Here is a 13,849-nt window from a genome sequence, read left to right as displayed (position 1 = left end):
AAATTAAAGTTCAAATAGAAGTGGCCTGCTCATAGGGACGCCACATCTATGAGGCAAATTGAGTACTCTGCTTCAGGTGGTGCTCCCTCCGTACTGCAGGGGAACAGCAATTTCATAGAGCCACTTCCTGCCTGGGATCAGCGGGCTGCATGGAAATGATCCTCTATGGCAGAGTTTAAAGCTGCACTATGGCTGGAAGTCCCACTAGGTTCCTTGCTCCGATGCCCAGTGCCTTATATGTGATGTAGGTGGTGTGATGATGTCATTGTGTCGCCGCTGTTGTAGGATCATAGAATGGTAAAATTGAAAGGGACCTGCAGGGTCATCTGGTCCAACCCCCTGCTTAGTGCCGGATTCACTAAATCATCCCAGACAGACGTCTGTCCAGCCTCTGTTTGAACACTTCCATTGATGAAGAACTCCCCACCTCCCGTGGCAACCTGTTCCACTCCTTGATCACCCTCGCTGTCAGAAAGTTTTAGTCGTTCTACAGGATGTGGGTCAGAAGATGCCCTGGCGGTGGACAGAAGGTGTAATGCCAACATGGGGAAGATGATTGACTTTATTATTTTAACATGGAGACACAGTATGGCTACAAAAAGGGGCAGAATAGGTAATACTAAAAGGGGAATTTTGGCTTTTTATCACTACAGGGAGACATTGTGGCTATTTATTACTACAGAGGGGCAGTATGGCTCCTTATTTACTACAGGAGGACAGTATGGCTACTTATTACTATTGGGGAAAAGTATGGGTCATTATTACCACAGGGGAAATTATGGCTGCAATATAAAGAGATAAATGGTGTCCCTCCAGCTGTCCAGTAAAAATCAGCTGCCGTTCAGGACACTATTAAAGTGGAGTGACACCCTTCCCCCTTTAAATCCCCCTTACTAGATGTAATATAGATACATATATATATATATGAGTAAAGGCCCCTTTACACTGGACGAGTGTTGGGCAAACGATGTCCGACACTTGTCCCTGTGTCTCCGCGCTTCCATGCTCCTGCACAGAAGCTAGCAGACCAGGCTGGTTCATGGAGCTGCCAGGAGGGGGGCAGGGCAGTGCAGGAGATTTCTCTCACTCCCCCGCCCCTCTCCATTGAGATACATAGTGGCCACTGTGTATCTCAATGGAGAAGGGTGGGGAGCGAGAGGGGAGAAATCTACTGCACTGCCCCGCCCCCCTGCTGGCTGCTCTGTGTGCAGGATACAGGTTCAAGTGTCAGGCATCGTTTGCCCAACACTCTTCCAGTGTAAATGGGCCTTTAGATAGATATTGTAAAGGCTTAGCCTTCAGACATTCTGTGTGTGTCTGATGCGGTTACCTTAGTCCCACATGGTTGGGCAACACTATTTTATAGTTGGTAGGTGTAAGAGTTAAATGCTTTTCAGCATCCAGGAAAGCTGAGTGAAGTAGACTTCAGTAAAGGCTGTTACACTCCCCCCAGGGGGTCTCTGATGTCCTACAGCAATGCTGAAGCCACAGCTAGAAAATGTTTCTATTAGGAGATAACCACAGGAATTGGTCCTTCAAGTTCTCCTCCCCCTTGTGTAGCTGGTTATAGCCAGACCTGATGACTCTTTGGAGCCAAATGTTAACAAAGAAAGCTTGTCTAAACAAAGAAAAACTGTAATTTGGAAATTATGGCTGATCTGTACGTCGCAGCCCGCTGACGAGTATATTTTGCAAAATGTCACATCACCGCCAATAAGATGCAGAGATTCCCATCTTTGTGCGACGCCCAGAGACCCCAGACCACATATCTTGAAAAATATATATGTCAATATGGTGGTTTGGGGGCTCAAAACGCATGTAAAATCATGAAAGGAAACGTCGTCGTCCTATTTTCGTGGTGAGTCACACCCACATGGAGTTATGAAGAAAACATGATTCCAGGGATTATGTGCTGGAAGGAACTAAATAGGAGTTACCCCACTGAAAATTTTAAAATCGCACAGAGACGTGTGCTCGGGATCAGCCCCCTGGAGTGCACCCTGCGTGCGGACTGGCCAGATCCTCCTTTCCGTGTGGCTCCACACATTAGAATAGTAACACTCTTACTTTAATCCCTGTTATTTTACTGTCTGCAAATATCATATGTAAGTCTCTTGTCGATTATCTCATAACATCATTTTTGCATGTTTCTGTTAAAAAGCACTGCTCCTTTTTGAGAGTTAAACAAATTAGTGAACCTCATCCATGTTACTACGAAACCATATTCTCCAAAGATGGTATTAATAATCCATAAATCGGGTACAATGCCTGTGAACATTGGTGGTGGCAGCATTTAAGTGCTTTGTATGCATGTTGTATAGCTCGGGAGTGCGTTAGAACAGATCAGTTGGGTGATTTGAGCTTTCGCTTCGCATGCGTACAGGAGCCCGGGAAAGCTGGGTACAAATCAGCCTGTATTTTAACTACATGCAATACTGCAGTGTTTGAGGACAGAGGCGGGATTGATAGGTATCATCCCTTCTCATCTCTCCTCCTTTCCAATACGGGACAAATTCGTTACAGTGTGGGGTCAGGCGAATTGCTGTGGAGTTGTGGCTGCAGGTGATGGTCGCTTGTCTGGTTGACTGGCAGAGTCCTGGAAAGTTGGGTACCAGTCACTCTACAATCTAAGCCTTTCCTCCTCACCTCGCTAAGTGACAATGGTTATTTATTACTACAGAAGGACAGTATAGCTCAGTATAGGTACAGTATGGCTATATGATTTTTTTTACAAAAATCTGTATATGAGGCTTGCAATCATTGAAATTCTGAAACTCCATACAGCTGATCCAAATGTCAAAGATGCTGTTTTATCATTACAACCACTACTTAAATTGAAGTCAACATAGAAATCATCTGTAATTGCCAAATGAGGTTTTATCCATCCATTTCACCTGTAGTGCCCACTACAGGCAAAATGTACTATTACACGCCAGCTATTCAAATAACTATACAGCTGATGGACCAGGTCTGCTGGAGTGAAAGCGGATCTTTGTTAGGCCTCATTCACACAGGCGACAAAGTCGCACAATTTTGTTGCATTGCTTCAATGCTACAAATCGCACATATGTAAAGCCCATACTTTTCTATGGGTTACTTCACACATGTGATGTTTTGTAGCATGCAACAACCCAACACAAAAACCTTGCGGGTCTGGCGATATGCACGCGACTCAAGAGGTTTTGTAGCCCATGTTTCCCTATGGAGCCTTCCTCTCTGTTGAATCGCATCGCACGAAAACATGGCTTTTGTGTGGTGCGATGCAACTTTGACAGTAGGAAATCCTACTGACAAAGCCATAATCTAAGCCCTTGCTGTAGGCAAAAATAAAAAAATACACATACATCACGTTAGAAGCACTGTCAGCCCGGCCGCATCTTCTCCCTGAGTCCCCGGCACTGATGATCTTCTTCTCTTCTAAAAGATCCCCGCCTCCTGGAAGCACTGGTGGTGACTGGCTGACGTTTAGCCAATCAGAGCCAGCACTCAATGAATGGCTGTTATTGGTTCATCGAGCACTGGCTGTGATTGGATAAGTGTCAGCCAATCAGAGACAGCACTTCTAGGAGGCGGGGATTTTTCAATCCCCGGCCAGAAGAAAAGAAGAAGATCAGTGCCGGGGCCCCGGGGAGAAGATGTGGCCGGGCTGACAGCACTTCTAAGGTGATGTATGTGTATTTTTTTTCTTCTTCATCTACAGCTTCTTTTCAGAGAAGGGCTTATATTTCAAGCCTCCGCCTGAAAATCCTTGCATGTGGTGCTACAAAGTCACGTGAATTTGTAGCACTACATGCGACTTTGTAATGCTAGAAAGTTGCGGTATCACCGTGAGAAACCGCAGCGATACTGCATGGATCAGCTATGTGCTATTGCTGCGATTTTCTCGTTGGTATGCCGTGTCGCCTGTGTGAAACAGGACTTAGCAGCACATTGCTCTGCTTATAACTCCACCCTTTATGGCATCCAAATTTCCTAATAGGGGATATGGAAAGAGTTGTTTTCAGGACACAAACCCATTAATAAGGGCTGAAATCATGGTTATCATGAAATAAGATCCTCCACCTTATTGACTCTGTGTAAACAGAATTTCCAGAGAGATGGAATACAATCTCTAGTATACAAATATATAATAATTGCACAAATAAGGATTTCGTATTGGAGAGTGATGGAGCAGGAACAGAGCTGAATCTTCAGCTACAGTAGAATTAGTGCTTCTGTGAATTGTTTAGGCATCTTCCAATGTTCATTCTGGAAGGTAGTGACTATGGATCACGAAAATATATTGTTTTACCAACATAGATGATTGGTGTAAGGATCCTGGGTTGAGTAGATGGGATCATGTAAGAACAGTTTCTGAAGCTACCAGTGGCAAAAGGTAGGCAATAGATATGAGTGAACACGCTCAGATAAAGCAGTTACTCAAGCAATCATCACTCTTCTCGAGTAACTGCTTACTGGTCCGAGCAGGCTCGGGGATGGGGCAGGGGGTGGCGGGGGGTAGCGGGGGGGGAGAGTGAATTCAACCGGCAACTTGAATTCAGGAACACAAGGCCATAAATCTAGAAAAACAGGCCTAGTAGTCAGTCGGTACACCAGAATAGGAGAACAAGAATAATGGAGCTCAGGACTGGACAACACAGGATCAAAATTAACACAAAGTCAAAGCTAGAATGTAGCAACAAATACAGTCATGCGAAGCACCAGAGGACTAGACAAGAGCATGGTTGGGCCAAAACTGTGTTTGAATCCAAAGGACAAGAGGTCACTAGTAAACAATAATGGCATCCAAGAAATAGGATAGAAATACGTAGACTAGGCTGGAGACAAACCATTTTGCTAAACTGTGCACAAGTGAAATGTTCCAGAGCTAAAACTAGAAACAAGGTCAGGTGAGGCTAATGAGAAACATAGAAGATATCAAGATGCAGGAAAGCCAGTGCCATTGGCTCCTCTACGTTCATTGTAATGGGAGAGTCAGTTGCATGACGTCTAACTAGGAACTATGAAACTTGTAATATGAACTTTCAAAGCCGAAATGCATAATCTTATATTTATAGCATCTTAGATGAGAACAACACAGCTGTGTGCACAGCTGGGCATGTATTTATTCACACACTAGGCTCCGCAACAGCTCCTGGAGGCCCCTTTACATGCAAATAAATATGATAAAGTGTAAATGGACATTAGTGTCAATTAACACTTTATGCAAAAAGATTGCTAAAACTTTCAATCTTTCAATAGTTTGAAAGATCAACTTTGCGTGTAGATGGGCCTTTAGGCTTAATTTTGATCTTGCGTCTAGTTTTCCATCTTTCCTATGTGGCATAGAAGAAAGGATAGGGTCATGGACTTAAGGCCCATTTACATGCAAAGATAATCTTTCAAATGATTGAAAGTTGTAGTGATCTTTTTGTATAAAGTGTTAATGCACACTAATTGGTATTAACATTTTATCATCTTCATTTGCATGTAAAAGGGTCTCCAGGAGCTGTTTGCAGAGCCTAGCCTGTTATTAGTGACCCACCCAGCTGTGCGAGAAGCTGCATTGTTCTCATCATGGCTGGAGGACTTATCCTGTCCTGTATTTAACAGACAGTTCATTGATTTAAATGGGCACTGTGTAATGCTTCATTACCCCTCTGGTGGTGCTACAGGGAAATACAACACTAAATCTTGCAGTGGAATCAGACCCGGTGCCTAGCCAGAGACACATACTCACCTGTCTGGATCTGTCGTGAGTGTCTCGGTCAGTGCACATGCGCAGTGCAGGACATTACACGCTGTTATGCCGGCGATGACGTGAAGCTGTGGTGATTTCAAAATTGACATTTTGGAATCGCCACAGATTGGACGGCTCCCATTGACTGCAATGAAAGCCGTCTGTGCAATTTCACGCACCAGGTAGAACAGTCTGCGATTTTCCCCCGCAAGCGAAAAATCACAGCTGATTTCCATTTGTGGGCAGGGAAGAACCTTTTAACATAGCATGCTGTGGATGAACATTGCTGTGGAATTCGCGGCGGGGGTTTGGCCGCGAATTCTGCAGCAAAAATCCGTCTGTGGGCATTGGGCCTGTGAGGTTTCCCCACAGATCGCAGCTAATCCCTGCAAGGGGACACTTTGTGGTCTGCCTATTGTCAAGATATCCTTCTAGCGCACAAAGGTTGTCCAACGCAGACAACACTTAACTATTGTTCTCTTTTAAGATTACATGTCACTACGATTATTTTTATATATCTTGTATCTTGCATCATCATAAAATAGTAACTATTCCTTGTGGTAAGGTGACTTGCAATAATTCACTCGCTACATCTTCATTATATATCATTAATGAACCATTACTTGCATTGAATTGCTTTTATTAGGAAATGTCACACCCATCACTCTATTTTTGAATACATTTTAACAAAAAGTAATTTGATCTTCACCCAAACATGTTCTTAATTACAGATACTAATGAGCGCCAAAGGATGACTCATAGAGGGCTCTGAAAACATAATTATTATAAATCGCATGTAAAACTTGATTACTTTGCAGATGGTGAAAGATGTTAGGAAGTATTTATTAACAATCTACAAGGAGATATTTTAACTACTGTTCCATGTAAAGAGATTATGTGTATATATTCTGTGTACAATCACTCCATATGTAATCACATACCACCCACTAAATAATGACCTATACTTGATGAGAGAACAACTTTTTATAATGAAGGAAGACTGCAATCAACTGATCGCTGTACGCCCAGCTTTTCAAACCATACGGGAAGTGACTACCAGCCAAATATACTGTATTTACTACAGCGGCCACTGCTGGGGAAATGTAGTATCACATAGTGCCCACTCAAATCCTTGATAGTGGCTCTCCAGTTTGGCTAATAGTGGGGAGGCCTGAGTAGAAGGACCCCACTCTATGTGTTAGGGCTCCCACACACTTGCAATTGCGTTTTTTGTTAACGAGATTGTCAATGGGACTTTCTATTGTAAAAAAACGCAACGCACGCAACTGCGTTTTTGGTGCACTGCGTTTTTAACATTAGAAAGTCCCATTGACAATCGTGTTAACAAAAAACGCAATTGCAAGTGTGTGGGAGCCCTTAAGCAGGCATATGGTCAGGGATTTGGCTTATTAGGATGTCTTGTTTTAGGACATATATAGCACTGTGGGCAGTTTGGGAAAAAATGCTGCAAAGTAAGAATTCTTTCAAAACTAGTGTCAGGACTCGAACCCTGTTTCTTTATTGGAATTCCTATAAATATCTGGCCGTTCCTTCAGTTCCTTGCATGATTATTGTGCTGTAGTCAAGCTCCTCTACCTACCTGTTCCTCCTTCTACAATTGTTACTATCTGTGTACCCATGTTTGGCTTACCCGGACTCCGCTACCTGCCTGCTCCATTGTACCGCAAACGAATACTACCTGTGTACCAACCTCTGGCTTACCCCGACTCCACTATAATAATAATAATCTTTATTTGTATAGCGCCAACTTATTCCGCAGCGCTTTCAGGCATGGATAAATGAAAAACAATACAACAATTACAATATAAGGTACATTAGGTTAGACACAAATGGGTTGAGGGTGGTACAGGAGGTGCAGGGGGTGGGGAACACAGGCAATAGGAAATTTTATGTACAGATCATTTATCATAAGGCAAACAGGGTGGAGCACCATAGGGAGGGGCGAGGGACTAGGTCAGGAGATTTGGTATGCTTCCCTGAAGAGGTGCGTTTTTAAGGCACGTCTGAAAGATCGTGCATCGGGAATTGTCCGGATGCCTTGGGGTAGAGCGTTCCAGAGGATGGGTGCTGCTCTGGTGAAGTCCTGTAGGCGAGCATGTGAGGTTCGTATTACAGGGGTGTTTAGTCTGAGTGTGTTAGCCGATCGGAGTGAGCGGGCTGGGTGGTGTACGGACAGGAGGAAAGCGATGTATGCTGGCGCAGCGCCATGCAGAGCTTTGTGAGTGAGGTAGAGGAGTTTAAATTTAGTTCTTCAGTGGATGGGCAGCCAATGCAGCGACTGGCATAATGCAGAGGCGTCTGAATAACGACTGGATAGAAAAATGAGTCTAGCTGCTGCATTTAGTATGGATTGGAGCGGAGCGAGTCTAGTGCGGGGGAGGCCAATGAGTAGCGAGTTACAGTAGTCAAGTCGGGAGTGGATGAGGGCGACCACGAGCGTCTTTAGCGTGTCCGTGGTTAGGAACGGACGTATTTTAGCAATATTTCTGAGGTGCATGTGGCATGTTTGGGCCAGAGATTGGATATGGGGGGCAAAGGAGAGGTCAGAGTCCAGTGTGACCCCAAGGCATCGGGCATGCCGTTGGGGGGTTATGATGGTGCCAGACACTGGAATGAAGATGTTGAGGGGAGGTCGGTTAGAAGGTGGAAAGACAAGGAGGTCAGTTTTAGAGAGGTTTAGTTTGAGAAAAAGGGAGGACATAGTGTTAGAGACAGCGGAGAGACAGTCGGTGATATTTTGGAGGAATGGTCCAGAGATCTCACGAGAGGAGGTGTATAGTTGAGTGTCGTCAGCATAGAGATGGTATTGGAGGCCGAATCTGTGGATGGTTTGTCCAATTGGGGCAGTATAGATAGAGAAAAGAAGGGGACCAAGGACCGAGCCCTGGGGTACCCTGACCGCGAGAGGAAGTGGAGCAGAAATAGAACCAGCAAAGGAAACACTGAAAGAGCGGTCAGAGAGGTAGGAGGAGAACCAGGAGAGAGCACTACCTGCCTGCTCCTATGTACCACAAACCAATACTACCTTGTGTACCGACCTCTGGCTTCGCCAAACTCTGCTACCTGCCTGCTCCTTTGTACCGCAACCAATATTACCTGTTTACCGACCACTGGCTTTCCCTGACTCCACTACCTGCCTGCTCCTCTGTACCACAACCAATACAACATGTGTACCAACCTCTGGCTTTCCCTGACTCTGCTACCTGCCTGCTCCTTTGCACTGCAACCGATACTACCTGTGTACCGATCTCTGGCTTTCCCTGACCATGCTACTGCCCTGCACTGGTTGCATAAGAGACTCCAAACCTGCACATAATCATTACAAATAAAAATAATAGATTTTTGTCAAATGACTGAACAAAAGGGAAATATAAATCACATCAATCTTTGGTGTGACCACCCATTACCTGCAAACAGCATCAGTTCTAGATACACTTGCACACATTTTTTGAAGGGACTCGACAGGTGGGTTGTTCCAAACATTTTGGAGAACTAACTAGAGATTTTCTATGAATACAGTCTTGCTCAAATCCTTCTGTCTCTTCATGTAATCCCAGACAGACTGGAAGATGTTGAGGGTTTTGCGGGGCCATATCATCACTTCCAGGACTCCTTGTTCTTCTTTACACTGAAGATAGTTCTGAATGACATTGGCTGGATGTTTGGGGTTGTTGTTCTGCTGCAGAATAAATTTTGAGCCAATCAGACATCTATTTCTGAAAAAAACTCTTACTTTGCAGCATGTATTTCACACCTGCCTAAAACTTTTACACGGTACTGTAAAAACAAATAGGTTTTACAAAACATTGCTTAGGCCACCTGCAGACGGCCGGGTGGGATCCGGCTGCGAGAATTCTCGCAGCGGGACCCGACCCGAGCATCTGCAGAGAGCAGCGCGTCACTCACCTGCTCCCGCGGCCCCGGCTCTTTCATGTGCCAGCTGCCTGGCAGCCGGCGCATGTGCAGAGCGGAGCCGGCGGCCGGTGAGTGACGTTCCCGTGCAGGGCTCGCAGAGCCCCGCACAGAAATAGAGCATGCCGCGGTTTGTTTGCCGCGTGACATTTTGCGCGGCCAAATCACGGCCGTCTGCATAGGATTGCGTTTGTTAACGCAATCCTATGGCAGCTTGCAAGGGCGGAAATTCCGCAGGAAATCCCGTCGCGGAATTTCCGCCCGTCTGCAGGCGGCCTTAGACTAATATCTTGCAACACTGGAATATTAGTTTATCAGTCCAGGGGCAATAGCTTTATAGGGTTGCTATGTTCTCCCAATCTTTGATTGCTGCCCTGCTACTTTGGCTTTCTTACATTGCATTACAGTCGGCGTAATGTTTTAATCTATACTCCCTATTGTTGACCGCACTCTTGAAATTGTTGCCCATTTTCACAAAAGGGCAGGCTGAACACTTACCACATCTGTACATACTGGCCTGTTGTCCAGATGTTGTGGTTTACATTTTTCCAATCTGTGTTTGGAAGATTATGCCATCAAGTTGTGGGAAGGCAATGGCATCCCACGCTCTCAGAGCTTGTATATTGTTTTTACCATAGATTTACCAATTTCACATCCACTTGATAAATCTAATCATGATGCGGTTTTCCTTGGTGATGACAGGGATCAGGTGTCTTCTCCGATCTAAGGACTGTAGACTGTATAAGGGGAAGGAGCAATGTTCATGTCTTGATTAGGTACAATGGTCTGCTGACACTATCCATTAACGCCGAGCCCATATTTAAAAGGAGCAATGGTCTAAAATGATCAGGGGATCATGCCTCCTGCTTATTGCAGTAATCCAAGTAACTGGCTTGTGGGGGGATCAAACCCACAGCCTTGCCACTGTTGGCATCATGCTCTTATCAACTGAGCTAACTATATCTTAGGTTCTGATATAGGTGTTTGGCACATAAAAAAGGATCAATGCATAGCAATGGTCTAAAATGACCATGGAGTTCAGAACTTGGGGACCCCTCATTAACACAGTAGTCCAAGTAACTGGCTCCTGTGGGGATCAAACCCACAACCTTGCTGCTGCCAGTACTGTGCTCTTACTGACTGAGCTAACTTCATCTCAGTTTCTGAAGTTTGTGATTTGCACAGACCTACTATCTGGTTGGGGTCTTGCATGAACTTTCGTTATTAACCTACATGTGTGCATCTATGTCTCTATTGGTTTTTCCAGGACCTGAAGGGGTAGAGCATATGGAATAAATAGGTAAGCCTGTTCAGCAGTCTCTTGATGACATTTTAATGAGTGGCCATGTTAGGTGGTTCCTCCACAACTCCACACCTTGGTAGTTCTTTTCAGAACTGACTCTGTGGTCTAAACTCAGGCTTAGCAAAGCGGGGGCAGGTTGCCAGATTTCTACTAGTTAGCCAGAGTAGCTAGGCTAGCGGTCATTGAGCCACACCAGGCTAAAAACAGCTACATCTGGCTCATGGCAATCAGATCCTTTGTTACTTCTAGCAGTCAGATAGTAAGTGCAGCATAAGGTGTCTATTGAGGTAATTAATGACCCTGGAACTTTTAGGTCTTAAGGTCCATTTACACTCCGATAATCTTTCAAACTTTCATAAAGTGTGAATGGACACTAGTGTCTAACACTTTATCAGCTTCATTTGTGTGTAAAAGTGCCTCCAGAAGCTGTTTGCATAACACAGCATGTGGTCTAAGCTCTGCACACAGCTCCGTTGTTCTCACATGGGCTGTCTGCAGAATACAAAGTAATCTCCGACTCCTGTGCAGAACAGTGTGTGGTCCCTGTTATCTGTTTCTGGCTGAACAATGGATTTTAAACTCGCCTTAAAATCATTCAGCTGAAGAGTAAACAATGGCAGCGTTTACACACAACGATTATTGCTCATGTCACTGAATGAATTTCGAGCGATAATCACATGTAAATGGGCCTTAACCCTTGTAGTTCTGCACCAGATCTTGGCACCATTGAATACCCCTCATATATTTGGAGGTGCAGGGTGATCCCCTGTTCCCTCGATTATATCATATTTGAGGTCTACGCAGGCATTTTGGAAGCCTGGTATAAATGTTACATCAACATTACTGTCAATGAACTACCACTCCTAGTAGGATACGAGGTACCAATAAAAGAAACTGGTACTTTCCAATATAGGACCCTTGATGATACCATTAATTTGGTAGAAATGCGCGTAAGGTCAAATAACAGTGGTTATAAAAAAAAAAAAGTTGGGTTAATTAATAGATGTTTATCATTTATAGAGTTTATCGCTCATTACGTCACGAGATGGGTACCACAACAAATGCGTGTTATGTCTATTGACATTGGTTTATTAAGAACTATACTAGCAAATGTTAAACATTAGGACATTTCACACAACCTTGTGATCCGGGCATCTGGTGTTTTATCATCTATGAGGTTGCATTCGCACAGTGGCGGTTACCAATAAACAGTGAGCTCTCACCTCCATGATCAATCATTGCAATGCCAAGGGCCTTGTGACTGTAACACACAATTTAATCATTTAAGGATCGTGGTTTGTATTGCACAAATTGCGCTCAAATATCCATTAGAGCCCATTTTTGTATACCTGTTGGGGATAACCAACTACAGAGGGAGATCTCGCCATTTTTTGGTGTGTTCCCCTCTTTCCCTTCTTTTTCTTTTGTGTTTTTGGTTCTTTTTCATAGAATCATAGAATGGTAGAGTTGGAAGGGACCTCCAGGGTCATCTGGTCCAACCCCCTGCTCAGTGCCGGATTCACTCCTGTGCTTTGGCGCAGAACTTGAACTGCTGATGAGGAAGAAGAAATCTCCCTTGTTCAGGTGCAGCTACGCTCTGTACTGCCAAGTAGTTGCGCCCACGGCAGTGTGTTTTCAACCTTACTTGCTGCGTACTGTGTATTTTATCTGTGTAACACACAGGACATAGAAAAGAGGGAGGAAGAGCAGAGAGAGTGGATAGAAGCAGTGTGCAGTCATATCCATGTTACATTCAGCAACACCGCTAACTATATGGGCAAACTCTACAACAAAATGGTAGGAAATTTTTGTTCGGGACTAATTGGAAAGTTGTTTGACTTTGAATAGAGGAAGCAAAAGAAGTATAAAAAAAATAATTGTCAAGGTGTCTGTAGACTTTAGGGCGTTTCCACACGGCGACAATGATATGAATGCAAGAAAATCGCAGCGATATTGCATCTGCGTTCTGTGCGATATTGCTGTGTTTTCTTGGGGCAATATCACAATTTTGTGTTGTTACAAAGTCGCACAACAATTTTCAGAGTGGGCTTGAAATATAAGCCCTACCCTGAAAATAAGCCCTAGCAGCCTGAAAAAAAAGGCATACATCACCTAAGAGGTGCTGTACGACTTCAGCGTACATCTCCTGAAGCTCCCCAGCACTTGATTGAAGTTCTCCGGTATAGCTTTTTGGTCAGGCTTTTGAAAAACCCTGCCTCCAGGAACCTCTGCCTCTGATTGGCGCTCAGTCAGAGGCAGCACTCGATGAACCAATCACAGCCATTCATTGAATGGCTGTGATTGGTTCATCAAGCGCTGGCTCTGATTGGCTAAGCCGCGGCACTCGAGAACCAATCAGAGGCAGCACTTCCTGGAGTTGGGGTTTTTAAAAAGCCTGACCAGGAAGCTATGCCAGAGAACTTTAATGAAGTGCAGGGAGCTTTTGGGAGATGTGCAGCTAGAGCTTATTTTAGGGCTTTTACGGTAGGATTTCCTGTAAAAGCCCATTACTGTAAAAGTTGCATCACAACGCACGAAACCTCGTTTTCGTGTGATGCGATGCAATACAACACAAAGGAAGGCTCCATAGGGAAACATGAGCTACAAAAAAAAATCACAAATCATGGCTGTATAGAGCATGCCGCAATTTTGAAGCTTCGCAATTTTGCAGGCTACAAAACATCGCTCGCGTGAAATAACCCATATCAAAGCATGGGCTTTACATACATGCAATTTGTCGCACTGTCGCGATGTGACAAAATCGCTCGTGTTGGAGCAGCCTTAAGACAGTTTTAGTGCTGTACAACATGATCCACTTACCGCAGCCGCCCACTATAGACTTACCATTTTGGATTCACCAAGCAAAAAGCCAGATACATAGTTGAATCTGCAAG

This window comes from Eleutherodactylus coqui, chromosome 8 (assembly GCF_035609145.1).
Source record: "Eleutherodactylus coqui strain aEleCoq1 chromosome 8, aEleCoq1.hap1, whole genome shotgun sequence".
Classification (NCBI taxonomy): Eukaryota; Metazoa; Chordata; class Amphibia; order Anura; family Eleutherodactylidae; genus Eleutherodactylus; species Eleutherodactylus coqui.
The sequence above is the reverse complement of the archived record's forward strand: the minus strand, read 5'-3'. Positions refer to the sequence as shown.